Here is a 27,511-nt window from a genome sequence, read left to right as displayed (position 1 = left end):
TTAGACAGTTGGGTCAAGGACTCCCCCACTAGTAAGCTGATATTTGAGCAGAAACCCAAAGTTAATGAGGGTGGAAGTCGGGCTGCTGTCTAGGGAAACAGCAGTCCAGGCAAGTCACAGCAAGTGCAGAGACTCAGATGCAGAAGAATTCTAGGTGGGCTTAAGGAAAAACAAGGAGGACGGTAGGTCTGGAACACAGTGAGTAAGAGGAAGAGGGGCAGGAAATGCAACTGGGAGCATCACTGTGGCCTCTCACCCATAAGACACTGGCTTGACTCTAAGATGGGAGGACTCTGGATGATCCGAAGTAGAGCAGCAATTTAAAAAGGGCTCCTCTAGCTGCTGTGCTGAGAAAGCAGATGAAAGGGCACCAGAGGGGAAGCAGGAAGATGAGTTAGGAAGCTGTTGCGTTTAACCAGGCGAGAGACAAGGCGGGGCTTGGGCCAGATACAGACGTAGGGGCAGCAGGAAATGACTTGATCCTGGATTGATGTTCTTTGAAGGTGGAACCAACACTTTTGTGATGGATTAGATGTGGGTAATGAGGGATGGGATGATACCAAGGTTTTGGCCTGATCGTGGGGAAGAGTGGAGTTGACATTTGCTGAGATGCGGAAGCCTGCAGGAAGAACAGGTTTGCTGGATGGGAATCAGGGGTCAAGGTTCTGAACGTGTGAGGTTTGAGATGCCCAAGAGACATCCCAGTTGCGATCCTGAAATAAGAAGCAGGAGTTCAGGTAAAATTCTGGATTAGAGGACATAGCAAGTTGGGAGACATCAGCAAACAGATGGTATTTAAACCCTGAAACCGAATGAGATCACCTAGGGGTGAGTTACCCAATGTTTGAAAGTCAAGTAAGCAACAGCCAGCCCTGAGTCTTATGCTGAGCAGATCATTTATGTGGGGAGAGAAACTTGTTACAGAGCTTGGAGACTCAGCAAGCATTTACATGCCAGATCCAGCTTTCACCAGACATCTCAAAATGGTTCAGGAAAGAGTCAACACATGTGTACAGACAGGAAAGGTGGCATATCTCCAAAGACAGATAGGAGCTGATTTAAGCAGGAGAGACTGGACAGTCATGGATCACAGCTTGCTGCTGCCCTGCCTGCTCTGCTCTACAGATTTCAGGGACGTTGTGTTCTTAACAGGAACTGTATCCCAGTTCAAGAAAACTAGAAGCCCGGGATGGATTGCCTCTGAGTTTATCCCATCTTGTTTTGTTTCATTTTATTATTTTGAATGAACACTTGTGTTTCCAGTAATTGGAGAAACTTTTCAAAATATATAGCATGAGGTTTTTTAACCACCAAGATCATTTCTTTTTCACTCTATTCAGCTAGAAGAAAGGTAAGGAATAGACCAACTTTTGCTGTCAGAGGGACTGGTTGTTACTCTGGGCTCCATCTTCACACAGACCTAGGTATCAGTGGCCCCAAATGCCCACTCCGTCTTCTAGCTGGCCTAAGGGCTAGAAGACCCTTAGGACAGGAATCCCCGCCTAACACGTACCTAGTGATCAAACATCATTTGCAACACTACGCTAGTGCACGTTACCGAACCAAATTCATTTGCCCGACTTGCAGCAAGCCAGACCCTGAGCACTGAGGTTTGCAGCAGAGAAAGGGTTTACTCACGAGGCAGCTGAACTAGGAGACGGGAGAACACGTCTCAGATCCGCCTCACCAAGGCGAGGGGCTTGGGGTATTTGTGGGTGGAGAGTATAAGGTGTCTGGAGGTACAGAAAAAGGTGAGGGAATCGCTGCTCTACACAGGCCTGTCTGGATCACGCGCTTTTTTATGGGTTGCATGTTCAGGAAATGGCGGCGTTAGCATGTCTGAGGGTGGAGTCTGTGAGCCTCTGACGTCACAAGGTTACTGAGCGGACACTTGTGCATGCCCAGTTGTCGGGTTGGTGGTCCCAGCCAGTCTTAATTGGCTCAGATTCGAACTGCACAGAAGCTGACTCTAAATTCCTGAAAAACAACTTAATCAACCACTACCACAGCGGTCCATACGTCAGAAGTGTTATCTATAGGGGGCTGTTAAAGGAGTCTTGTGATGTATATTGCCTAAGCTATGTGAAGCTAGGAGGGTGTGCAATTTGCAAGAACAATTAGTCAGTGAAGGCAGGTTACAGGATATTCTTTATTAATTAATTAAGCTATAGTTTAAGGGATCTGATGATTGCCCTCAGTTTCACAGAAATTATACTACCTGTTCTCATTTAGATTTCAAGTGAAGAGTTCTTTATGGTAACCCTGCAGGTTGTCGTTGGTTGGTCTGTCATACTAATTTTTCTTTGGCTGTCACTCACCCAGAATTCCCCATTATTTTATTTATTTATTTATTTTATTTATTTATTTGCAGTACGCGGGCCTCTCACTGTTGTGGCCTCTCCCGTTGCGGAGCACAGGCTCCGGATGCGCAGGCTCAGCGGCCATGGCTCACGGGCCCAGCCGCTCCGCGGCATGTGGGATCTTCCCGGACCGGGGCACGAACCCGTGTCCCCTGCATCGGCAGGCGGACTCTCAACCACTGCGGCACCAGGGAAGCCCAGAATTTCCCATTATTGACCCAGAACTTCCACATTTACTGGTTACCTTATTAAAGTTAGACTCTGCATTTCGTAATCTACAGCGGTAACACTTCAGTTCAGCGTGCTGACACGCTGAACCTGACCAAAACTGCTTGGACCGGGATCCCTATAAGAACCGTTGATTGCATTTATTCCTTTCCTGGGGCAAAAAGCTTCCATTTCCTTTAAGACAATATCCTTCACAGCAAAACCAGATCTGTTTCCTAGCAAAGCTACCAAAACCCCTGACTACTATTGCCAGTTGTCAGTGGACACTCATAACATAATCTGCCCTGACAGAGCCAACCATACAAAGAGAGGGGTTGGGTGGCTGCTGCCTGGTAGGATTTAAGGACAGGGGAGAGGCTCCCATGCAGAACTCCCTCCCATGCCACCTGAGCCCTGCTACCTGAAACTCCACCATGAGTGAATCATTCCTTTACAGTACACATTGCCTTTTGGAAAACATTCTTCCAAGAGGTATCATACTTAAGTCAGTTGGTGGTTAAGAGGGTGGAGGGGGGGAATTACAAAGAGAGGCAAAGAGGAAGAGAGTTGAAATGAAGGTGGTAACATACAACTTTGTGTGCGGAGAGCCTTATTAAGGATTGTATTGCAACACTGGTGTAAACAGGGTAGGTAACGATTATGAGAGAATGATTCCAGTATGGCTCAAACCCACAGGCTCATGCCTAATGTGGTCTTATTATCTATTATGTATTTGTAGGAAAGCTTAATAAATAAGTGAAGATTCAACCTGATTTGTAATTGGCCTACCAATTCAATATACATTATAGGTTTTGATTAAGACAGTGATTCTCAGCTGTAGGCAGTTTTGCCCTATCCTCCCAGGGGTTACTGGCAATATCTGGAGACCTTTTTGGTTGTCACAAGTAGGGGATGGGAGCGGGTGTTACTGGCATTGAATGGGTAGAGGCCAGGGATGCTTCTAAACATCCTTCAAGGCCCATGAAAGCCTCTTCCGGAAAAGAATGATCTAACCTAAAATATCAATTGTGCTGCAGTTGAAAAACCCTGCTTTAGGCTTATAGGTGAGTAGCCAGGATTGTAGAAATGACAGAACTGTCATGTAGTAATTTCTAGTTACATCTTGCACAGGAACAGGAAAGCATGGATATAGAGTACAAAGGCAAAAAGAGGCTCTGAATGTTGTTCCTCTTCAGAAATTCATCGTTACATCCAGCCCCACAGTCTGCTATTTGGAGAGTTGGTTTTTGGCCTCTACGTTTAATCTATTCATCACCATCTCAGAAGCCAGAAGGAGAAGGTTAGGAATCTTAGCCAATTCATTTTAAGAAGCTCTGGGCCTCTGTTTCAGTGGTACCTCTAATCAGTAAGCTCTATGGGAGGAAATTTCCTATAAATAACTTAATTGACAGACCTTGATGAGGGCAAGAATGCCTTAGTTCCCAACTTCTAACTGTTCCAGCCAAATTCATGGCAGACAGATGCCATGAGAAGTCATCTTCTTCTCTAGCCCCTTCTGTATTTCCTTCCCTCTGATGAGAGTAATTCCCTCCCACCGCCCCTCCAGCACAGTGTGCACTCTTTAGCCCTCACCTATTCACCTTCTTCTCCATCCCACCCCCTCCTTTCCCAAGAGCAAGACCAGGTGACTAAGAGCTGGCACAGAAGGAGCTGCCATCACTTACTTCCCCTTCTCGATCAATGCACTTTAATAGCAACTCATCCACAGCAACCACGACTTCATAGGGTACTTGTGGAATGAAAGGATTTCTCCATTCCACCTTCCACTTTGGCAAAGCCGCTCTAGACTTTAAAAGCAGCAGAGAAATCTTGAGAGGGGGCAAACCAAATTTGAAAATTTCACTAAGCCCACTGCTTTGTCTGAAGGTAAGTCTGATTTGGTCTTGAAAACTCGTTTGGGGAAGAGGAGAGGTGTCATGATCAGTGTATGCACAGAAGGGACCAGCAGTGAACCTCTGTTACCTGACACCCCCTGACTTAGGGAAGACCTACCAACTTGGCCAACCTGGGAGTAGAAGTTTTTCTCAATCCTTCCTGAACAATCCATCCCCTTAAAAGAACAGCCTCTGCTAGCCATCTGCTCCCTGCAAGCTTTCTTCTGGTGTCGGACAATCAATCAATCAACCTTAGCGCCAAGGTTTCTGAAACACATTTTTAATATCTTCTTGCACGTATTACTGGAACCTACATTACTATCGGATGACTCTTTTTCTTTTAATGCCAGCAGTGCCCTGATGTAGCCCCATGGAGCCCTCCTTTAACCCTCCTATATTCTGACTCTGATTGTTTAGTTTCTGATAATACGTGTCCCTGGAATGCCCCTCTTGGCTAATGGAAGCATCCCTGTACTGCAGTCGCAATCCCTCTTTAGGAGACTCTGGTTTGAACCCGATTGGAACCTGACTGGTATCTGCAGGATAAAAGAGAAATGTTGCTGAGTAGTCAAGAGAATTTGTCCAGACCTCCAGCCACAGGGAAAAGGAAGGAGGGTGGGAAGGAACCAAACTAATCTTCATTCTTCCAGCAGAGATACAGAGGCTGGGAAACATTTCATCCATAACAACCAAATCACGGCTCACTCCCTCTTATGCTCCTTTCCGTAAGGCACTTAAAGAAGAAGAAAAAATTAAGTCCCTCTTTTCCCCTTGCCTTTATTCTTTTAGCCAAGTTGTGACAAGCCACTGATTTCTACCCTATAAATTATTTAAAATTCCACCTTCACATGGAGATTGGAAAATCAATCTCCCTGATTAAAAAGTGACCAGCTTCACATTTCTAAATGTCTCTTTAATCTTTTAATTATGTCTGGTTACAGACAGCATGAGTCTCAAAGAAGCAGAGAAATGCACTCTGTGCTAACTCAACTCAAAAGATCTATACGTCCATCAGCCTTTTTACTTAACCATGTGGCAGTGTTACCGTCGCATAGGACTGCTTGGAGAAACACTGCCTGAAGAGTATCTTAATATACTCTGATTTCAATGTCATGTGTGAAGTTTTGTTGTTTTTAATTTCCCCGACTAAATTAAATATTATAGCATCTAACTGGAGACTCTGTAGATGCAAACGCTAGTTTTAATACAAAGCACTGAGGCATATGAATTCATGCACAGACCTGAGAATTCACCCCAAATCCACCATCATAAATAGGGCAAGCCAAAGCAACCCAGCTAAATGTATACATTTTTAAATTGACTCCGGTGCCAAGACTGTTGGAAGAAGAATTACAATCACTTCAACCACCCAATTCTTCATGAAAAACTACTCCTCTCTAGTGAGCTAGATGAAAAACAGTCTCCAGCAGGCTTTTAAATGTAAGCAACAGATGATGGAGTGCAAAACAAGGGGAGAGGGATCCAGGTAGGCCTTACAGGGATTCTTGGAGACGTCATTTATTATGTGTGTTGTTTGAAAATGCGGTGAAGTCTGCGATAATGCGGCCCAAGAAACCAAAGCATTTCAAAGCCCCAAACACAGACATGCAGCCAGCTATTCTTAACTCGACATCCCAAGGACCATCGGCAGAAATCCCTGCTGACTAATAAGCTGACTTAGACACCATAAACCACTGTTTTAAAGTATTCTTGCCATATGAATTGCACTGTAAATTTCACAGCCCCTTCTCCAAGTGTCTAACAGAGAAAAGGCATATTTAGCGTTTTGAGGTCCAGTCTAATCAGAGAGCAGAATGGAGGCTCCAGGGAGACACTTCAGAATGGAAACGGACGATTCCAATTCCCTCAGTTGTAAGTCTGGACCTGGTTGGGATGTTTGTGCATATGAAACACAGGGGAATCTGAAGCACCACAAGAGATGGTTGCAGGCAAGAGGAGAGATTCACTGGGAAGGTTCTGTGGCCGTGAACCACTTTGATGGTCTAACCTGCCTTTGGCCTAGCAAGTTCAGTGGGCTTTCTCCATCTCATCTAGGCGGGGAAGTGACAGCATCCACTGGAGATGATGTGTTCTGTGGTCTTACCACCATGTGCTTGTGATGAGTCTGTATAACTCTTGAACTTAAAGGACAACCTCCCTATCTATCCTTGTGTTTCAAGGACCACACCTGAAATCTCTTGGAAATAATGAAAACTTGTATTCTCCCAGACTATTCTGAAAAAGATGATTTAAGTTATGTTTCCTATAATATTGCACAAAATTCTTCTAATCTCAAGTCCCAGATGCCTCAAAAACCCAACCTTGAGCTAATTTAGACACTCCTGTTGATATGGCACTGTCATGGCCTAATGGTTTCCTTTATACAATCAACTTCTTTTTTTTTTTTGCGGTACGCGGGCTTCTCACTGTTGTGGCCTCTCCCGTTGCGGAGCACAGGCTCCGGAGGTGCAGGCTTAGTGGCCATGGCTCACGGGCCCAGCCGCTCCACGGCATGTGGGATCTTCCCGGACCGGGGCACGAACCCTTGTCCCCTGCATCGGCAGGCGGACTCTCAACCACTGTGGCACCAGGGAAGCCCCTATACAATCATCTTTTTAAAAACGTTGTGTATTTATGTCTTATGACTTTAATTTTCCTGGTCTGAAGCCCTATAATCATCTCTGGAGAACACACTGGATCTGCTCCTTCCCATGGGATTGGAAGGATCTTCATCTCAAAGCACTGCCCTTCTGACCTAACCTGAGTTACATATAAAGGCCAGAACAGTGAAGCAAGACAAATCATCGAACACTCATTAGGCATCTACAGAGGCCAAGGGATAGAGATAAATGTACATAGAGATACCCACACAGACATACATTTAGATCTACAGGTATAGCTGGAGAGAGAGAGTTTAAAATCAAGTGAAACATACTAAAATCACTAAATAAATACAAAGTAGAATAAAATAAACTCCAAAAGAGAGGAATACTGATTTGTGCAAAAAGGTAATAAATTTGCTTTTAGGTGTATTGATTGTGAATTTCCTAAGAGGTGGAGATGAGTGTGTAGGTTAGCTGTCATTATCATAAAAGTCATAATTAGAGCCCTGGAAGTAAATGAGATTCCCCTGGGGAAAGAAATGAAAGAGACATGATCAGCAATAATATCGGCGAATCAAAAAGCATAAGCTCAAAGAAGTCCTTGTAAAAGAGTTTAATCTAAAAAGGTGTTTCACGGAGTCAGATGTTGCAGAGTTCAAGGAAACACTAACACCATAGGCCGCTGGCTCGTAGATCCCTTCGGAGCAAGGCGTATGCCGAGCACAGTGGGAAAGAAATGGGGAAGGCATGGTTTTGGCACACGAAGGACTTCTAACAATAACTGGGAGGACAAAGCTGACCCAAAGGGTGGTACTAAAACTCAGAGCTAAATTGCGTGATGGCAATTATAGAAGGTGGGAGGTTCTACGATGGTCCAAGATGCCGGCTGCCAAGGGGCCCTAGACCCCACAAAGAACAAAAGCAGATGCTGCCCAGATTGCTGCGGGAAGGATGACACTGAGGCTAGAACTTTTAAAAAATAAACTGCCCTAATATAATGTAATTGCCCAAGCTAGAAAATGACAAAGGCTGTTTAGCCAAACATTGATCCTGCATTCATGAATGGAAGAGTGAATGGAAGATTTGACAGGAAATGCCCCACTCCAGCTCTGTGGATGAAAGCCACCAGTGCATGAAAAGACACACGATAAAATTAAAAAAAAAAAAAAAAAGACACATGAACTCTTCATCTCACCATCTCCTCTCGCCCTTTATTCTCATTGCAGAGACTCACAGCCAAAGACTCTTATCTGCAGACCTGCCAAAGGAAGTGATTGCCAAAGGGCCTTTTAAATGAAGAATGGAGACAATCTGCTGCCTCTTTTCATTCCGAACCACGGTATTGGATTTGAAGTGCTATTTGGGCATTTAAAAATAATGTTAGTGTTCCTTAGCCCTATTTGCAGCACTTAGCACTTAGCTTTATTTGCAGCACTAGAGAACCAGTAATCCAGGAGCTCAGAAAAGAACAGTGGTTTCTTAGGATCAGCAAATAGTTAAGAAAATACATTCTAAAGGAAGAAAATAGCAAATGATGATGATTCATATGTCAGGAAAATAACCTCAACTCGTATAATCCAGACATTCTTTGATTTATTCATTCATTCATTAAATATGCAGGAAGTGCCAACTTCATGCCCAGCATTGCACCAAGGGTGGGGCTACATGTAAGAAGAGCATATGGTCTCTCCATTTGAGAGGTTCACCCCCTGATGGCGAAGGAAGAAAAAATAATATCTACCATTTATTCTGCACCTACTTCCCATCAAGAAATGCCCATAACCCTTTATCTGGCTTTGTTCATTTAATACAACCAATCTGGGAGTTAGGTATTATTATCTCAATCTGATATAGCAGTAAATTTAGATGTAGCAAGATTGAGTAATTGACCAAAGTCACACAGCCAATATGTGGAATTCAAACCCAGCTCCCCTGCAAAAGACCATATTCTTTGCACTGCACCACAGGGCCTCCTGAAATGAAGAAGAACTTCAACCTGCCCTCAAAGATTAGTCACAGACATGTTTAGAAATAATAACAATGATATGATTATTGTAATAATACCATCACTTCCAATGCCTACCTAGGATTCTTGTCAGCACTGAGGAGAATTTTTGAACCCATGCCCACCCCTGGATCAACTCTGAAGGGCGTAGCCTGGGGAGTCTCTCCATGAGGAGAAGAAGATGTATTCAGAGCTGCTATCCATCTCTGGTGATGCTCCTCTAGGGTACTGGGCCTGCTAAAATGTAGCATCTATCTATCTATTTATCTATTTATCTGATCTATCATCTATCTATCACATATAGCTATATGTCTAGGATAGAGCATATAGCTATATGGACTCATTTCCAACCTTCACACTAGCCAGAGCCTTGGATCCTACATAAAGAGTATGAAGAAAAACTGACCTAGGCATTTTTATCACCTTCAGGGGGAAATGGTACTCCCATTGCATTGGGTGCATATTTCTAGACTAAGATGAATTACATTGCCTAATATTTATCTGTTTTCTTGACAGTCTCTTTCGCTAGACTGTGAAGCTCTCCAGGCTAAGGACTCTTTTTCCTTCATCATGATATTTCCAGCTCATACAGAAGTTTATTTTACTTAGTTGATCATTAAAATGTTTACTGAAGAAAACTGCAGCTGTATTAGTTCATTATTGTTGTTGTTGTTGTTTTTAAGTTTATTCGTTAAAGGTCTGTGGGCTGGGCTTCCCTGGTGGCGCAGTGGTTAAGAATCTACCTGCCAATGCAGGGGACATGGGTTTGATCCCTGGTCTGGGAAGATCCCACGTGCTGTGGAGCAACTAAGCCCGTGTGCTGCAACTACTGAGCCTGTGCTCTAGAGCCTGGGAGCCACAACTACTGAGCCCATGTGCCACAACTACTGAAGCCTGTGCACCTAGAGCCCATGCTCCGCAAAAAGAGCAGCCACCTCAATGAGAAGCCCGTGCACCATAACGAAGAGTAGCCCCCACTCGCCACAACTGGAGAAAGCCTGAGCGCAGCAACAAAGACCCAATGCAGCCAAAAATAAATAAAATAAAAATAAATTAATTTAAAAAAAGAAGTCTGTGGGCTAACTCCTAGGAGAATGGTTGATACAAAACCGAATAAAACAAACCCTGGTCCTGGTCTAACCTAGTTAGCACATCCAACTTTCACATATTGTTTAATTTATAAGGGAAGACTGGGTCTGTATGTATTAACCTTGAAATAAATGCTATATTAATATGATATTTAAATTCCCACTCTGATTTCATTTATCAATATAAGGCCTGACATCCCTTAAAAAATAAGCTATAACTCAGAAGTAATCATCAATCAAGTTACAAAATTCATATCCAACTAAATGTGAGACATTGAATACATACATATATATTTATCTCCACTTTCTCCTGGAAACCCACTCACACATCAGTAAAAGAATACAAAAGTATAAACCCACAAGAAATACAACAGCAAAGAGGACATCAGTGGATGAGGATGGCAACGAATATCTGCTATAATGAAAAGTACTGGAGGAATGATAACAGTTTAAGCAGAACAGAAACGGCTGGATTCTATGTGCCCATAGAGGCAACCCCATAAGGAACAAGCTAGCCATCCTTCAGAACCCTGGGAAGGCTCAGGAACTGGAGGTGTGGGGCGTGCAGAAGATACAGGCATGAGGTCAAGGGTGACTGAAAGTCAACATAAGGCAGCTAGCTCCTTAGGTCTCATCATGACCTACCTCCCACCTCCAGAGACAGGTGACTTATTCTCTCAAAAAACTGAACCAAACAGGCTCAGGACCAGGGACCCAAGGCACAGAAGACAGAGAAACAGGGGCCATTAGCAAAAGTCTGATCACCAGACTCTTCTAGCCTCCTCCCACCTGCCACCCAGAAGGCCACAGCCAGGTTTATAATCCCCAGAAAGAGCTTTGGAAAGTCCTACTGTCGAGAAATTAAAGGGCTTAAGGAAGAGACCTGTAGAATTCAGGGTTACACTAATAAAAATGTTGGCTTACTGCCCCGTCATTCTATAGTGAATCCCTCAGTTGGTGAGCCTTACGTACACACAGAGCATTCAGTTCACATGTGATTCCCTTGTAGCCAAGGGTCACAAGATTTGAGGGACAACCTCCAACATGAAAGACAGAGACAAAACCAGCAAACAGAAAACAAGAAAATCAGAGGGAAGAGAGACAATGCAGGGATTAGAAGAACACTTCAAATAAAGTACGCTGAACATCCACAGAGAGGTTAAAAAAACATATTGCATCTATAAAATAGCACAGGTGCTATAAAAAAGAACAATCCTAGAACACGAAAAATTCCCTAGAAATTAAAAATGTGGGCCCTGATATTTTTAAAATATCAGTAGAAAGTTTGGGAGACAAATTAGGTGAAGTCTTCCAGAGCGTAAAACAAAAAGATAAAGCAGGCATTTGTGAGCGAAAAGATAAGAAAACGTGAGATTAATCCAGGAAGGGTCAATAACTGACCAATAAGAGTTCCACAGGAAAAATCAGGGGGGTTAGGGAACAGGGAGAAACAAACTATTGAAGAAACACTACAAGAAAATTTCACAGACCCGAAGGATATAGATCTTTAGATTAAAAGATCCAAAAGGATGTGGAACTTGAGATTAAAAGGACCACTTAATGACCAACACAGTAAGACCCAACCAAGGCATATCATTTTGAAATTTCAGAACTACAGAACTACACAACACTCACATAAAAATCACGGGGGATCAGAATGACATTAGACTTGTGAATGGAAACATTGGAAGCTAGAAGATAATGGTGCAATGCCTTTAAATTCAGAGAGAATTATTTTTAACCTAGAATTCAAATTTCAGCCAAACTATCAAACAAATGCAAGGGTAGAATAAAGATATTTTCAGGCAGGAAAGCTCTCAGTAAATTTACCTCACATGCACCCTTTCTCAGGAAGGGTGTGCCGCCAAAAGGAGGGAGTAAAGAAAGAGGAAAACCAGGAAGGAACCAAGGAGAGGCTCCAGCACAGGAAGGAGGTGAGGAGAATCAACAGGATGATAGCAGAGGGAAGTCCTGGGAGAACAGTGGAGCCCAAGAGAAAAACCAGTCCAGGTTGCAAAAAAGACATCAAGGGTCCCAGAAAGGAGGTATTTAGACTCCGATAGATTACCTGCTCTATATTACTATGTGGAAAGTTTGGGGGGCACTGTTGAAAGTTGGGGACAGTTATATACAAAGCCTGGCTGATGGAAAAAAACAAGGCAAGTATTAACTCCAAGAAAAACAAAACGTTGTACAAGAAAGGAAAGGTAATTATAGGGTAATGTTAGCTCAGTAGAGAATATTATTTATACAGTTATAATAATATAAATCCTGAATATTGATTTAACCGAAAAAGGGAACAAGAGGAAGCAGTGTTGTGGGATAGGAGACTTAAGTCCTCCCCAACTGTAATAGTCACTAAATAATGATCTAGTCAGACACATATATGACTTAGAAATATGGAAGTAAATACCAGAAGAAACTGCTAAAATTAATTTAAAGTAGCTACCCGCAGGGACTAGTGGTAAAGGGGGTGGGGCAGGAGGATAACTGTGGGTTTTGTCTTTATTTTTTAAAGTGCTTTAGTAATATTTGACTTTTAAAATATATACATTTATTTGGATACATCTGAAGTTATTTTTAAGCTGCCATAACTCTGGTCCTAAGGAGGTTTATGATCAACAAATCGGATACACTTCTGCCCTTAAGGATCGTACAATTTAAACACAAATCTGAGAAAAATCATACAGACCATTTTCTAACCTAACAAAGCCTAGGAGATTTCAGAACCAATCTGAATGCATTTGTCCCTTCTCCTCTCCAACCTGTAGATATCTTTAAAATGTGAGAAGCTCCATAAGCAGATACGCCCACATTTTCCCAAGATGTTTGAGATTACATAACTACAAAACTTGACCGCAGTCTGAGTGAATGTGTACATGGTAGCACTTGCTCACCAAAGCAGGGAAACCAGCTGATGTTAGGAGAATTGGTAGAGTCTTTATCTGAGTAGAGATTCAGAGAAGGTACCAAGGATAGGGGGGTTCGAGCCAAATCTTCAAGTACAATAGATGTGCAATTTGATGGACAGGAGGTAGTGCCATCCCTGACGGGCAGTGAACAGCTCGGAAAGTCGGTTAAATTGAGAGTCAGAATGGCCTTGGGGGTTCTCAGAAACCCACAGGGTTTTGGGAAATCAGACACTCAAGAGTCACAGAGAATGTAACCTGCTAATTCATCCCCAAACGAATTTCTCCATCACAGCAGAAATCTCTGGTAGAGCAATAAAGACTCTTCTCCTAAAGCAGCATCTCCACGACCAAGCAGTAGCTAGCCTGCTCACAACAATAATAATGTGTTAATGACTTTGATAAGGGGGATACACATCATTATCACCTCTTAATCCCCTTTTGAGCAATGGGAAAGCAGCTGTGGAATACACAAAGAAAGGAACCAGGGGAGGAACTTCCCCTTAAATTGGCCTCTGTGATTGTTAATTTTGTATTATTCTGCCTCTAGTAATTATCTTTTTTTTCCCCCTAAGGTCACCTCCATTAGTCAAGAAGCAAAGTACAGGCTTGTAGTTGATTTGGTTCCAATTACAAACATGGTGTTTATCTATGGGAAGACCATTTCCGTTGGGCATGTGGCTTAGAATTTAGGTCCCTGTTGATTTCCCTCCCCATCTTTACATTGACAGGATACACATCTACACATTTACTTGGCAAACCAAGAACCAGAAGGCACTTTGGGGTGACTATGATTCCTTAAGAAGGAAGCTCTAGTTGTTATCCACCATGGCACCTAGCACAATATAGATGTGGTGTGTGGAATCCCCAAAACTCCAGTCCCGAGGTGTCCTGTCCCCAAAAACTCTGCCCAGTGGCCGGCCAAGGAATGAGTGAACTTTGTGCAGTAAATCAATAACCTTTTCCCTTTCTCTCCACATAAAAAGCAGTCATCAGCTTCAGACTTTCCTTGCAAGCTGCTCTCTGGGATTCAGGGTTACCTGAACACAATTCCCATGATCACTTCAGGATTCCTCTGTCCTCATATTATCTAGCCCTCCATGGAATTATTCTTCAGCTGTATGAAATTCTGGGCCAACTCCCTGTTCACAGTTCACTGTTATCAGTTATAATATTTAATGCTCCTGAGACAACTCGTTTCTCTACAGGTTGGCAAAACCATTGCTGGAGAGAGATGGGGGCGAGGGGGCTAGAGAAAGAAGGAAGGAAGAAAGGGAGGGGAGGGAGGGAGGGAGGAGCAAGGGAAAGAAAGAAAGAAAATGGGCTGTGAATACATTCAGTTGAAAAAACTAAAATGCTGGTTCTGAAAGTTTGTCTTGCCGTGTTATTTTTATTTTGATAGATTTTATTCTACTTTATGTTTCTAGCCTGGACTAGGAGTAAAGGAGTTATTGAAGTCCTTTATATTCATGAACCCAGGGTGATCTAAATCTAAGATTATGGGGCTTCCCTGGTGGCGCAGTGGTTAAGAATCCTCCTGCCAATGTGGGGGACACGGGTTCGAGCCCTGGTCCGGGAAGATCCCACACGCCACGGAGCAACTAAGCCCGTGCACCACAACGACTGAGCCTGCGCTCTAGAGCCTGCGAGCGCCAACTACTGAGCTGGCGTGCCACAGTTACTGAAGCCCATGCGCCTAGAGCTCGTGCTCAGCAACGAAGAGAAGCCACCGCAATGAGAAGCCCGCGCACCGCAACGAAGAGTAGCCCCCGCTCACCGCAACTAGAGAAAGCCCGCGTGCAGCAACGAAGACCCAACGCAGCCAATGAATGAATGAATAATAAATAAATTTATTTTTAAAATAAATAAATAAATCTAAGATTATCCCTCAAATCTGAAGTTAGCATAAAACCACAAACGATGAGTGGGCAGCTGAGATGACCACAGATTCCACTATTTGGATGTAACAAAAAGAGATCAGAAAAAGTGCTGTCTAGATGAACAGTCATCCTGATTTTTCTACAGTGATTCTGCATTGTATGTCTAATTTCTAAACGTTAAAATTTGAATTTTAACGTTTAGGGGCATTTGAATTTTGTTAAAAAAAAAAATGCAGGCCAGTGCAATTCACTGGGCCAGTTAGTTTTTATCTGTCCCTTGCTCATAAGCAGACCTAGAGCAGCCGCCCGGCCCCTTGCCCTTACCACCCTCTGGCTGCTACTGTCAGGCATGACCCCTTATCTCACTCGGCTGGGCAAGGGCAGCGTCTATGACATCAGAATAGATAAAAGGGGCGAAGGGAGGAGTGTGAGAGAGAAACCAGACGCTCCTTTCTCTTCCACCCCACCTGCAATGGCCTCCTCATCTTCACCTAAGGCCCCCCCCCCCCCACAGCTCCACTTTCCAGAAGCCCCCGAAGCTTCTTCACCTCTGTTCTGGCAACCAGTCCTCAGTGGTACCCTGAAGCTGGGGTTTTACTAAAACAAAAGAGTATGGTAGCCCCTTCATATCCGTGGGTTCCACATCCCAAGATTCAACTAGACTTGGATGGAAAATACTCAAAAAATTCCAGAAAGTTCTGAAAGAGCAAAACTTGAATTTGCCATGTGCTTAAAAATTATATGCATTGTATTTACAATTATTTACATAGCATTTACATTGTATTGGGTATTATAAGTAATCTAGAGATGATTTAAAGTATAAGGGAAGATGTGTATAAGTCATATGCAAATACTACACCATTTTATACAAGGGACTTGAGTGTCCTTGGGTTTGGGTATCTGCATGGGTGCTGGAACAAGTCCCCTGTGGATACCAAGAGACAACTGTAATTTTTACTTTAAACCATGGTGTTTGGGAATAACATGCCCGTTAGCTCTTATCATCTAATGAATCTATTGCTGTTCCTGGTTGAAATTGACGATGAAAGGGTGGAGGGGGAAGACAGAATTCCCAAACTGCTGTGTGTTTGCTGTAAAGATGGCAGAATTAGGAAACAAGAAAGGAACGCTGGTTTCTAAAAACCAGGCAAGCGAAATCTGGAAGTTTAATAGCAGACCAGCAGTGTGGAAGAGAAATGGCGTTGCCTGGGAGCTCAAGTGGGCCCCAGGAGTTTGTGTGTGAGTTGGGCCGTGACAGACGGTGCTATAGCCCAATAGCTGTCCTCTTAATCCCCACTTCGCCCCTCTTACACGTTCACACGTGATCCTCTGTCCCTTCTGCTTAGCCCACCCACTGGAAACGACCAAGAGCCTGTGTACCGAATTTTCTAAGAGTTTCTCTTTTAAATGTCTGTTCTCCTGGCGCTACAGACAATAGTAGCAAAAGCCAGGTGCTGGGCTCTGGCACCAGACTGCCCAGTTTTGAATCCCAGCTTTGCCACGTAGGGAGTGACCTTCCTTAACCTTCTAAATCTCAGTTTCTCACTTATAAATCAGCCGTAATAGTAGTACATTGGGATTTTGTGAGAATTAAAAGTGCTAATATGATGAATAGCTTAAGATAGCATCTATCTCTGCTAATATCTAATAGTATCCAATAGTAATAGTGAGCTCTCAATACTAAACTTATTTTACTCATAATTGTCATTACTGCAGCAGCAGATACTTTACATACATTTCCTCTACTCTTTATGATAACCCAGGAAGGGATAAAATGTCTTAGAAATTGCAGAAGTTGGTGACAAAACAATCTCTCTCAGATTGCGGCTTCTATCAAGAAAATGATGCAAAAACAACTGGTACATAATTTGCAAACTTCCTTGTATGATTTTAAGTCAGCCTTAGTCATTTCCCTGCTAAGAATCTGTAGTAGGTCTTCACAATTGAATCAATGCTAGTTAAGCCTTAGTAATGATCTGTTTTGACCTTGCAGGACTGCAAAGCTGTGACCTCAGGGGGAGGTAGGTGCTCTCTCAGCAACTTTAAACCTCCCTCCAGCATAATTCTTTTCACATTGCCCTGTGTTCACTGGTTTGCCTTTCCCAGGAGACTGAGCCAGGTCATAGTCACCTTTATATCCCCAGATCCTGGCAAGGTCCACCTCCCAGTAGGTGCTCGAGAATCTTGGTTGAATGAATAAATTAATAAAAGTTAAAGGTGGAGAGATTTCAACTCAGCATAAATGTGGAAGCAAAGGAAGGAGGGAGGGAAGGAGGAAGGAAAAAAGAAAGACTGGAGGAGGGAGGGAAGGAAGGAAGGGAGGAAGGAAGAGGGCAGAGCATTATGGAAGTGGTTATTTCTCTAATACAGCAGAGTTTGTTTGCCCATCTATTATCTGGATTTAAAAGTCCCAACTCTAAGATGCTATGAATTATTGAACACCTATTGAGGACTTAGAACTCCGATGGTTACCAGAAGAAAGGGAAAGTGAGAGTTTAGCCCGTAGACATTAGACACAAGTTATCCCCTGGAGCTTACAATTTAATTGGGAAGTAAAATTAACACACGAAACAGTCAAAAGACAATACATCCTAGCATGTAATTAGGTTCTAAATTACTTGTTACGGACAAAATTGTAAGGTCAGAAGGGAGGAACTGCAGTGTGAGCTGGAGGAATCAGGGAAGACTTGTTGGAGATGTGAGACTTGGGCTGCCCCCTGGAAGGATAACAGGGAAGAGCAACAATCTCAGTAAGGACAGAGGCAGGGAGGAGTCTGTTCAGAGATCACTGAGACCAATTTGGCAGGGGCCAGAAGCAGGCAGAGTGGAACCAAATGACTGATGGCCTTGGAAGTCAGCCTAAGGCCTTTTTACACGGGATGTGGTAGCACATAGAAGCAGCCAGGAGGACGTTTTGGGCAGGACTCACTTCCTAGTCTTTCTTTCTCTTGCCCGTGGATGAGAGTGACTTGTATTGGCTAGAAGCACCCTATGGGTGATGAATTTCCGAGAATGTGGCAGATGAAAGCGGTGGTGGCAGCACCAGGCAGCTCATTCTAGTTCCCAGATGGTGCTAAATCTAGGCCAGGAAGCGTCACTATTTCCCCAAATTCTGTGACTTCACAAGTTGCAGGAAATGGGGTGGGGATGGGAATAAAGAGCTTTTCTCCACTGCCTCAGAGGGTGGTATTTTACAAGAGGCATATGTGCTGGCTTCGATCTGAGATGGCTTCCACGTGTGTGCCTCCTCTCGTGAGTGATAAACCAATCAGAGAAGTATCCTCTTGGCAAGACAGCCCAATGCTGGCTGATACTACCTTCCATCCTTCTAGATCATTCTGATTTTACATAGATACGTCAGTATGTGTTTTTTCTATCTATCTTCTCTGAAGATAGATCCTAAACACACTTGATGGAGTATATAATACTGGCTTTCCACGAAAATGAATTCACCACAAAATTTGAGCTATCACTATAACACCCTGTTATATCAGAACAATAACTGCTTGGAGCCACTGCGATATATAAAGTACCAGAGCTTTAACAAAATGAAAACACGACATAAAAGAAATGTCCTTCAATTTTTACGCAAATTCCTCGATTTGAATAGAAGAAACATTAAGTTTCCATATGCAAATTAATTCTAACTAGCCATGTTTTCATACTTAGTTATTAACCACAGTTTTCTTTTGTCTCATTGAAATTAGCCCTACCATTTAAACAAATTAACAAAAGAATGCTTTAAATGCCTTAAATTTTTATGCATTATTATGAAATAGTATCCAAATAAGGAAAAAACATATATTTGAAAATATACTATAAAACAATAAAGAAATAATTTTTTGGAACTAATTTTGTGTTAATTTGAGATTTTACTAGATATCAGAGAAACCATGTGTATTTGTGCCTATCTCTGTTATGTATCTGTGATCCTGCTGTGCTTATCTATGCCTCCATCCTTAGACTAAGTCTTAGGATGATTTCTCATGAGAAATAAAAAGGATCTTCCACCAATGAATAAAGTAGCAAGAAAATGTCTGGGGGGAAATATTGAGAAGCAAGTCTGATCTTTTGTTTTATATACCAATGAGTAATTATTGATATAACAGTTTTAATTAAGGTAACTTCCACAGCCTAAATACATTTCAAATCACATTTTCAACAAACATAAAGTAAGGGCCATTGCTTGCAAAATCCATTTTGCAGGTAGAAAAACTGATTGCAAGAATAAATGACTTGTTTAAAGACAGGTTGTCAGTAAAAAAAAATCAAACCTAGCTGTCTTCACTTTTAGCTCAAAGTATTTCTCATTAACCCTCATTTATGTCCAGGACCCACTACTGGACAAGACCTCGCTTTGCCCAGAGAAGGTCTCACAAGAGAAAAACAACGGATTTTAGGATATATCTCCCTATTATATACCCCCTCTTTTAATTTATATAGGAAATTAAACCACTGGTTCTTAACTATGGCTGGTCATCAAAATCACCCATGAGACTTAAAAACATGCAATGAGCAGGACCCACACCAGAGCCAATGAAATATAATGTCTGGAGGCGAAGTCCTTTAATACTTCTTTTTCAAGAAAAATAACATATGTTTACTAATCAACCGCCTGGCACACTCCATATTGCTTTTTATTTCCTGTTTGGAAATGTCCCGAATCTCATCCTCCTCTTTATTTATTATATTTTTTGTCATTTCCGTTGTCTACATTTTCTGTCCCTTTAATCTTTTTAAAAAGCTCCCCACCCGAAAGAAGTTTGATGATCTTGAAGATTTGGAAAGGAGATGGTATTAGAAAAGTTCTAAAACTCTCTGTTTTAGAGTGAAAGAATTAAAGGAAAATCATTTGCTGTGGAGGTGTCTTATCATTTCATCAGCATTTTTGGAGACGGTTGTTGGGAAAGAAGATTCACAGATGAAACAACACAAAGGAAAATACATACAAAGAAGAGATCATTCGTACCGCGGAAGAAACAGACCCAGCTATGCTAGCTCATATTCAAGTGTTACTCTGCGACCTGTTTTAATTCTCTAAATGGTACTCTTAAATGAAAAAAAAAAAGGTCTTTACAGGGAAGAATGGCCATCACTGAGGCTTCTTTTACCCTCTTTGTTGCACACAGTTCCATTAACCAGGATTAGAACAGGATTCATCCAAAAACCTAACATGATGAAACAAAACAACAAAATTACAAATTTACCATTCCTCCAGAATGCTTGGTAGAGAATCTGAATTAACCCAACATTGTGATAAATTGGCAATAACGATGTTTACTGTTTCATACAATGTATTTAAAAGTAATCATATTCTGAATGTAATTTTTAAATTTATTTTTTTATTCAGGTAACACTGGTTTATAACATTATATAAGTTTCACGTGTACAACATTATATTTCTACTTCTATATACACTACAGCTTGCTCACCACCCAGAATTTAGTTTCCATCCATCATCATACAGCTGATTCCCTTTACCTATTTCACCCTCCCCCCGAATATAATTTTTTTTGATAAATCAAAGAAGTCATATCTTTAGTTCTCATTGGGCAATTCTTTAGGTGCAAATGTACCCACACAAAACTGGCATGAAGTGACTAAGCAGAAATGCCTGTGTTCTACCTGCCCTTTCCATCACCACAGGAAGCAAGAGGACACAGCTGACAGAGAGTGCATACACGTACTCACATTCATTCAACAATAGCTGCTGATTTCGTGTCAGGCACTGTGCTAGGCAATGGACTTACGGCTGTGAGCATAAGTTTTGGTCCCTGCCTTTCTAATACTTACATTCTAACTACAGAGACAGAGAACCATGGCATTCAAACTGATAGTGGAAAAAAGCAAAGCCACTGACTTAAGTCTGCTCAGGCTGCTCTCACAGAATACCATGACTGGGGGAGCTTACACAACATTTATTTCTCTCAGTTCTGGAGGCTGAAGTCCAAGATTAAGGCTTTGGCAAAACTGGTGTCTGGCGGGGCCCTCTTCCTGGTTTGCAAACAGCTGTCTTCCCCTTGTATCCTCACATGGCCGAGAGAACAAGCTCTAGTCTCTTCCTATAAGGACGCTAACCCAGCATGGCAGGGTGAGGGCGGGGGGAACTCCATCCTCATGACCTTATCTAAACATAATTACATCCCAAATCCACCTCCTGATACCGTCCATTGGGGGTTAGGTTTCAACACATAAATTTTGGAGAGACAAACACAAAGTCCTTAACAGCCATCTAGACCTGTGTTATCCAACAAGATAGCCACTAGCCACATGTAGCTACCGAGCTCTTGAAGGGAGGTGCATCCCTGCTGAGGTGTCCTGTAGTGTAAATTATACACCAGATCTCAAAGATTTAGCAGGGAAAAAAAAGCACTATGGAAAATACCTCATGAATAATTTCCTATATTGTTACCTGTTGAAATGATAATATTTTGGATATATTGGGTTAAATAAAAAATATTACTATTTATTTTGCTAGTTTATTTTTCCATTTCTTTAATGTAGCTATTAGAAAAATTAAAATTACTTCTGAGGCTCACACGTACGTCCTGCATCATATTTCTGTAAGACAGAAGTGGTCTAGCCCCAAGGTTCTCACAGAGAGGCGATTTTAGCAGACCAGCTCAGATCACTCCTTCAGACCCCCGGTTGTCACATGTCACCAGCATGTTCGTGAGTAAGAACTAGAGGGTTCTCTCAGAACCCTGAAGAGATGGTTTAAAGTTTAAGGCACATACTTATGGGTCTGAGTATCCACAACAAATATTCACAGCAGATCTCCTTAGGCCTCATGTTAAAGAACTTACTGCTTATAATTCTGACTAGATGGAACCTTCCATAATAAAGATTTTAGAATTCAAAATGAGCCACATGTGGTCAATGGTTCATCTCAGCGAAGTTTATTTCTGCCTGAATGTGCCACATGTTTTAAAGAAGTTAAGAAATTTGGCTGCGATCAGTCCCGACCCTGTAACATTCTGATAATTGCTTTTCTCTTGAAGGTGTGCCTGATTTCAACTGATTTCCTTGCCATGTGTTATTTTCTTACTGCCAGGCAATAAAGGGTTCTGATTATTTCAGCTTCCTGGTTGTTTGGATTTTAGCAAGGAAGTGTAACCATACTTGGATGTGATGCATGACATATTCGAAGCTGTCGTATCAAAGGGTTTTGGGACTTTGGCTAAATATTTAGAACCCCTACTTCTCTATTTCCATCCTGATGCAAGAGAGAAGCCCAGTGCTTATACACTGAAGTTCTTCAAAAATAACAGTAGGAAAATAAGTTTCCTTCCTTGGTCCCCAGGGACGGAAAGCTACTCCCCACCTTCCCCACTCCAGTGTCTCATCTGAAAACTCTGCTTTGATCCTCCAGATCCACAGGCCCTGCTCACCTGAACCTCTCCTTCTCAAAGTGCAACTGTTGCTTTGAGATTTAAATAAAGTTTTCTCATGCATGCATTAGCATTTTTACATCCAGACCACCTCGGATTATTTCTTTTTTTAAAAAATAATTAATTAATTAATCATCTCGTTTGTTTGCATTGGATCTTCATTGCTGCGCGGGGGCTACTCTTTGTTGCGCGGGTTTCTCATTGCGGTGGCTTCTCTTGCTGCGCAACACAGGCTCTAGGTGCACAGCCTTCAGTAGTTGTGGCTCACGGGCTCGGTAGTTTTGGCTCGTGGGCTCTAGAGCGCAGGCTCAGTAGTTGTGGTGCACGGGCTTAGTTATTCTGTGGCACATGGGATCTTCCCAGACCAGGGCTCGAACCTGTGTCCCGTGCATTGGCAGGCAGATTCTTAACCACTGCGCCACCAGGGAAGCCCCCCGATTATTTCTTAAACAGGCAGAAAGTGGTGTGCCCTTATAGTCACAGTCTTCAAAATTTAGGCACAAATAAGGCTTTACTTGGAAGCAAAAGCAAACTGCTTAGTGATAGGATGAAAGAAAATTATCTTGTTATAGAAACCACTTGAGGAAGACCAGGATTGGTCTACAAATACTGTGCTGCATCATTAAACCGCAGGAAGAAAAAAAAAGGAAACCACATTACTTTACATAACTTTCAAACCTCATGTAACCTCCCAGGCCCTCCCCCTTAGTCAGATGCATCATCTGCTTCTAAAGCACAATAATTTTCCAGAGTAAAACTCATCGAGGAAAAGTTCCTATACTTTGGATTAAAAATACACATAACTCATTTATATTCTAGGTGACGTATGACTATGTTGAACAGCAGGGAGAATAGCATATTGAGTTGGCATATGTCACAAATATTCCAGTTCTCCTTCTGGGTACTTGGTAGAATTGCATTTTCCCACCCATTTGAATTTAGACACAGCCATGTGAAGGTGGCTAAAAAAATACGAGCAGAAGTGATGAGTGTCACTTCCGGTCAGCTTTGAGAGGAAGTGCTCATGGCAGGGTGTATCAGCTCGGATCTTGAGTGAATTAGATAACCAGAGTTCTTCTGAAGACCTAACTTTGAAGATGTAGCCTGTGATGTTAAGTCCTAGAGACTTGGGGGCTTTCATTACTACAGCATCTATCTGTTCTGACTAATAAACACATCATTTAGAATCTAGTATCTTGTTTTTACCTTCTGTGTCTTCTCAAAATATCACTTACTTTCTCCCAATGTAACAGAGGAAAGAGAATTCTATAAGCTGACTTAAAAAGAATCATTACAAAGATAAAAGTACATTTAAAGCACAGAAAGTATACTAGGAGGGAAGAAGAGGGTGACTGTCTGACAATAGATATTGTTGCTGCAGTTGTGTGTGTTTTGAGTTCATAGTGCCACTTTTCTGTGTTGAGCACGGGGATTTGCTCCATCTTTTCCCCAGGCCAATTCAACAATGTTACCACAGAATGATTTTTAGTGACCAGTTTTTCCATGCCTTGCTTTTGGTTGCAGCTAGTCTTCCATTATGTTTTGATGTTTGTGGTCCTTATTTGACTCTGTTAGGATGGAGACTACCAACGTGAAGAACACCTGCAGTGTCTGCGACTCAGCAGCTAACTTTGCATGTGCTTTTTTTTCTATTCTCCCACTGTGTACTAACCACAAGTATGCAAGCTAGAAGACTGAATACTAATCAAAAGGGAAAACTGGGTTGGTTGTGGCTTAAGGTGTTAGTAGGAAATTCCTCCAGCTGCTGGGGCGTTTGTTGAACACGTGACTACTGCTGGCAATGGCCGATGCTCTACACCAGCTGACTGCCAATAACTGGGAAATTTAGTTCTTTTTCTTTTTTATTTCCACTTAATTTGCAGTTTTATCAAAATGAAATGCGTACTTAATTTTTAAAAATCAAACAATTCTACACAGCCTGTAATGAAAACCTCTATCCGTCCCGACCCCTGATTTACATTCCTTGGATATCCATTTTAAAATCCATTCACTGCTTCTGTCGTCATGTTTCTAAACAACCTGCTTCTCTTGTGTTGCTTGCTTTTTCAGATTTAGATAGATGGAATGATTTCCCACTATAGAACACAAAACCTTCACTTTACTGCATTAACAGCCTCCTGTAGACATACTGGCGCACGTACGCATAGTATCAGTTCGTTTTTGCTGTGTAACAAATCATCCCCAAAGGTACTGGCCTAAACCAGCCATTTCTATGCACTCACGATTCTGTGGATCAGCCATTTGAACTGGACTGGGCTGGGCAATTCTGGTCTTGGCTGAGCTCATGGTCAGCTGTGGTCAGTTACTGGGGTGGCTGGGGGCTGGCTGACCAGAGTGGCCTCAGCTAGGGGGGCTCTTCCATTCTCCTCGTGGTCTTCCATCCTCTAGCAGGAGAGGCCAGGCGCGTTCACACAGAGGATGGGCAGGGTCCCGGTCCCCCCTCCATCTGTGGAAGCACACGCAGCTTCCTGAGGCCCAGGCTCAGAACTGGCTTTCTGGTACTCCCACTTCATTCTCTCACAAGGCCAGCTGGCTTTGAGTAGAAGAGGAATAGACTCCACCTCTTGATGGGAGGTGCTATAAAGTCTCATCGTGAAGGATACCGGGAGAAGAAAATTGTGGCCATTTTTGCAATCTACTACACACAAGTAGTATACGTACACATAGGTACTTTCCCTCGCCACCATCCTCTTTACATAGACATATCATATATCACCAGTCAGAGTTAAATGAGTATTTAATATTGACCCTATTATAATGATGGACGTTTACTTATAACTAGATCTCATAGTGAACTAGGATTATATTTTCTTTCTTACATGAGGATTTTTGCTCTGCTCCTCAGAGTAATTAATTGTCTTGTTTTGAGTTGTTTGCTAAAGCTTTTCTATGTGCTTGCCAGTTATTCAGCTCCAAACTCTGCAGTAAGTATACATTTCCTAAGAACAACAGATGAATGATCAACTTCTTCCCCCACCCCCTTGGAGTCATCCCTCTGGATCCCTCCATCCTTCTATTCAATCTGGACTCGGTCTTCTCTGGCCCTGTTTCATAGTAATCACCCTGAGGTTCCCTTGGCTCCTTTCTTCTGTAGAATGCCCTCTTTCTTGTCTACTGGTGTCCTCTTTCTTTCTCCTCATTTTGGAGGGTATTCTCTAGTAGGTTCCTGGAAAAGGGTGCATAGGCAGCAACTTTTTGAGACTTTGAATGTTTGAAATGCTACCCCACCTGCAGACCTGTCTAACAGCGTGGATGGAAATTCTAAGGTGGAAGTTATTTTCTTCAGAATTGTTAAGGCACTGCTTTTCTACTTCCAATATTATTTTTAAGACCTCTGAGACCTTCTGATGCCTGGTCCTTTGTCCATAATCAGGTTTTCTTCTCTAGAATTTTTTAGAATCATCTCTGTTACTGGACTTCTGGGAAAAAAAGACAATGATATATCTCAGTGGGGGTCCTTTTCCATTCATCTAATTGCATGTTGACTCAATCTAATAACTTTTCTACTTATTATGGGACTTCTATTGGATATCCTTTACAGATAATTATTTTTAATCTTATTTTATTTTAAAAACTGTTTTCACTTGTTTTACTTTTACGAAGGTTTTTGTTGGTGGTGGTGGTTTTCACTGCTTTGTCAATAAGTTTATTGTCTTTATCTGAAAAATCTTCATAGAAAGTTGTGGTTTGATTTACCTCTCAGTGGTCCACTCCTGAGCTCTGAGGCAGCTTGCCTTCTGAGCTACTTGATCTTTCTTCTGAGCAAGAGACATTCTGGAACAGCTCCAACTCTTTTTTCTTTTTTAACTTCTTTCTTAGGCTGCTTCTGATAGGCCGGATTCTCTCATACAGTAGTACAGTTTTCGTGTACATCTCCTCCATCATGTCTGCAGCTATGTTGTTCTTTATGTATTGGGAGAATCGTTTCTTGTTAGCATCTTCATCATCTTCCATAAGGTAACTCATATCACCTGCAACGTTCTGGGCCACAATGTGCTTCTGAGGTACTTCTGCTTGGAATCCCCTGCTTTCTGAATCGTAACCAGGGAACAATTTGGTACTGTGAGGCATTGATAAGCCTCCATCCACAACTCCCCTCAGAGCCCCGAAAACTTTATTTCCAGTGGTAGTTCTGGCAAAATTTTAGTTCAGATAGCAGGTGAAGGTACCAGGCTGACCATCAAAGCTTTCCTCATTGTATTTATATCTTGTCCATGTAAAACCAACTGAGAAGGCTGCGGGCCAGCAGGAGGCCAGGACAGAATGCCGCAGAATAGCTGTCAGGCCAACCATCACACCGTGCTTTGGGAGTTCGTGAGCATTATCTCCGCAGAATATCACATGCCCTTTTATTCAGGCATAAGAGATTTGACAAATGATATCTCTGTTGGTTACATGGACAATCATTCTTTATTTGGTTGTGTTGTACTTAACTTTTGCCCTGGAGTACCAAGTGTTTCTGAGCATAGCAATCAATCTTGTTTTCTTTTAAGTTTTACTTGGTATCTCTTAAAGTAAGACCTATTCTTGATATCTTTAACAGAGATCCATGTCGATGGGTTGCCACTGACCTCTTTTTTGGTTTTTAAAACTTTATTTCTCTACCATTCTATTTAATATTTATTTATTCTATTATATTTTTAAATTCTAAGACTGCTTTAAGTCTTGTGAATGCTCCTTTTCAAGAGCACTCTGTTCTTGTTTCATGGATGCAATATCTTATTTCTCTGAGAGTTTTGTTTGTTTTTTACATTTTCTTCTGCTCCCTGAATGGTCTCTTCCCTCTGTGGTGTTTATTAATTTTGAACTTTGCCTTTTATGTTAGATACTTCCTTCAAATATCTGTTACTCCTTGGCTGTCCATTTTCAAGAGAAGTCCTAAAAAGTTAGTGGCAGAAGTCCTAAAAAGTTCCTGTCTGAGGAATGAAAGTATGCGTGGGATCTGCAACAAATGAGATTCACCGTTGGGCTCCCCCAACAGTCTGTGTCTGCACTAGTTTTCTATTGCAACGGTAACAAATTACCACAAACTTGGCTGCTTAAAGCAACATAAACTTACTATCTTACAGTTCTGGAGGTCAGTTGTCTGATTCCGTCTTACTGGGCTAAAATTAGGTTGTCGGCAGGGCTGCATTCCTTTCTGGAGCCTCCA

At 42.1% G+C, this 27,511-nt stretch overlaps 1 long non-coding RNA gene and 1 pseudogene across 1 annotated transcript in view; one reads left to right on the top strand and one right to left on the bottom strand.

Annotated features, from left to right (window-relative positions):
* The window catches only part of LOC132432792 (uncharacterized), an 81,209-nt gene extending 71,550 nt beyond the window's left edge, over window positions 1-9,659 (top strand). Inside the window, exons 2-3 of the long non-coding RNA XR_009520981.1 lie at window positions 8,292-8,404; window positions 9,153-9,659. This is a non-coding gene — a long non-coding RNA (uncharacterized lncRNA). The remainder of the gene's footprint in view (window positions 1-8,291; window positions 8,405-9,152) is intronic.
* A 16,392-nt stretch (window positions 9,660-26,051) lies between these two features.
* LOC132432961 (large ribosomal subunit protein uL18-like) lies at window positions 26,052-26,894 on the bottom strand (annotated as a pseudogene).
* Window positions 26,895-27,511: the final 617 nt, after the last annotated feature.

The sequence above is a fragment of the Delphinus delphis genome, chromosome 10 (assembly GCF_949987515.2).
Source record: "Delphinus delphis chromosome 10, mDelDel1.2, whole genome shotgun sequence".
Taxonomy (NCBI): Eukaryota; Metazoa; Chordata; class Mammalia; order Artiodactyla; family Delphinidae; genus Delphinus; species Delphinus delphis.
Note: the sequence above shows the minus strand (reverse complement) of the source record. Positions and strands in the feature narration are given on the sequence as shown.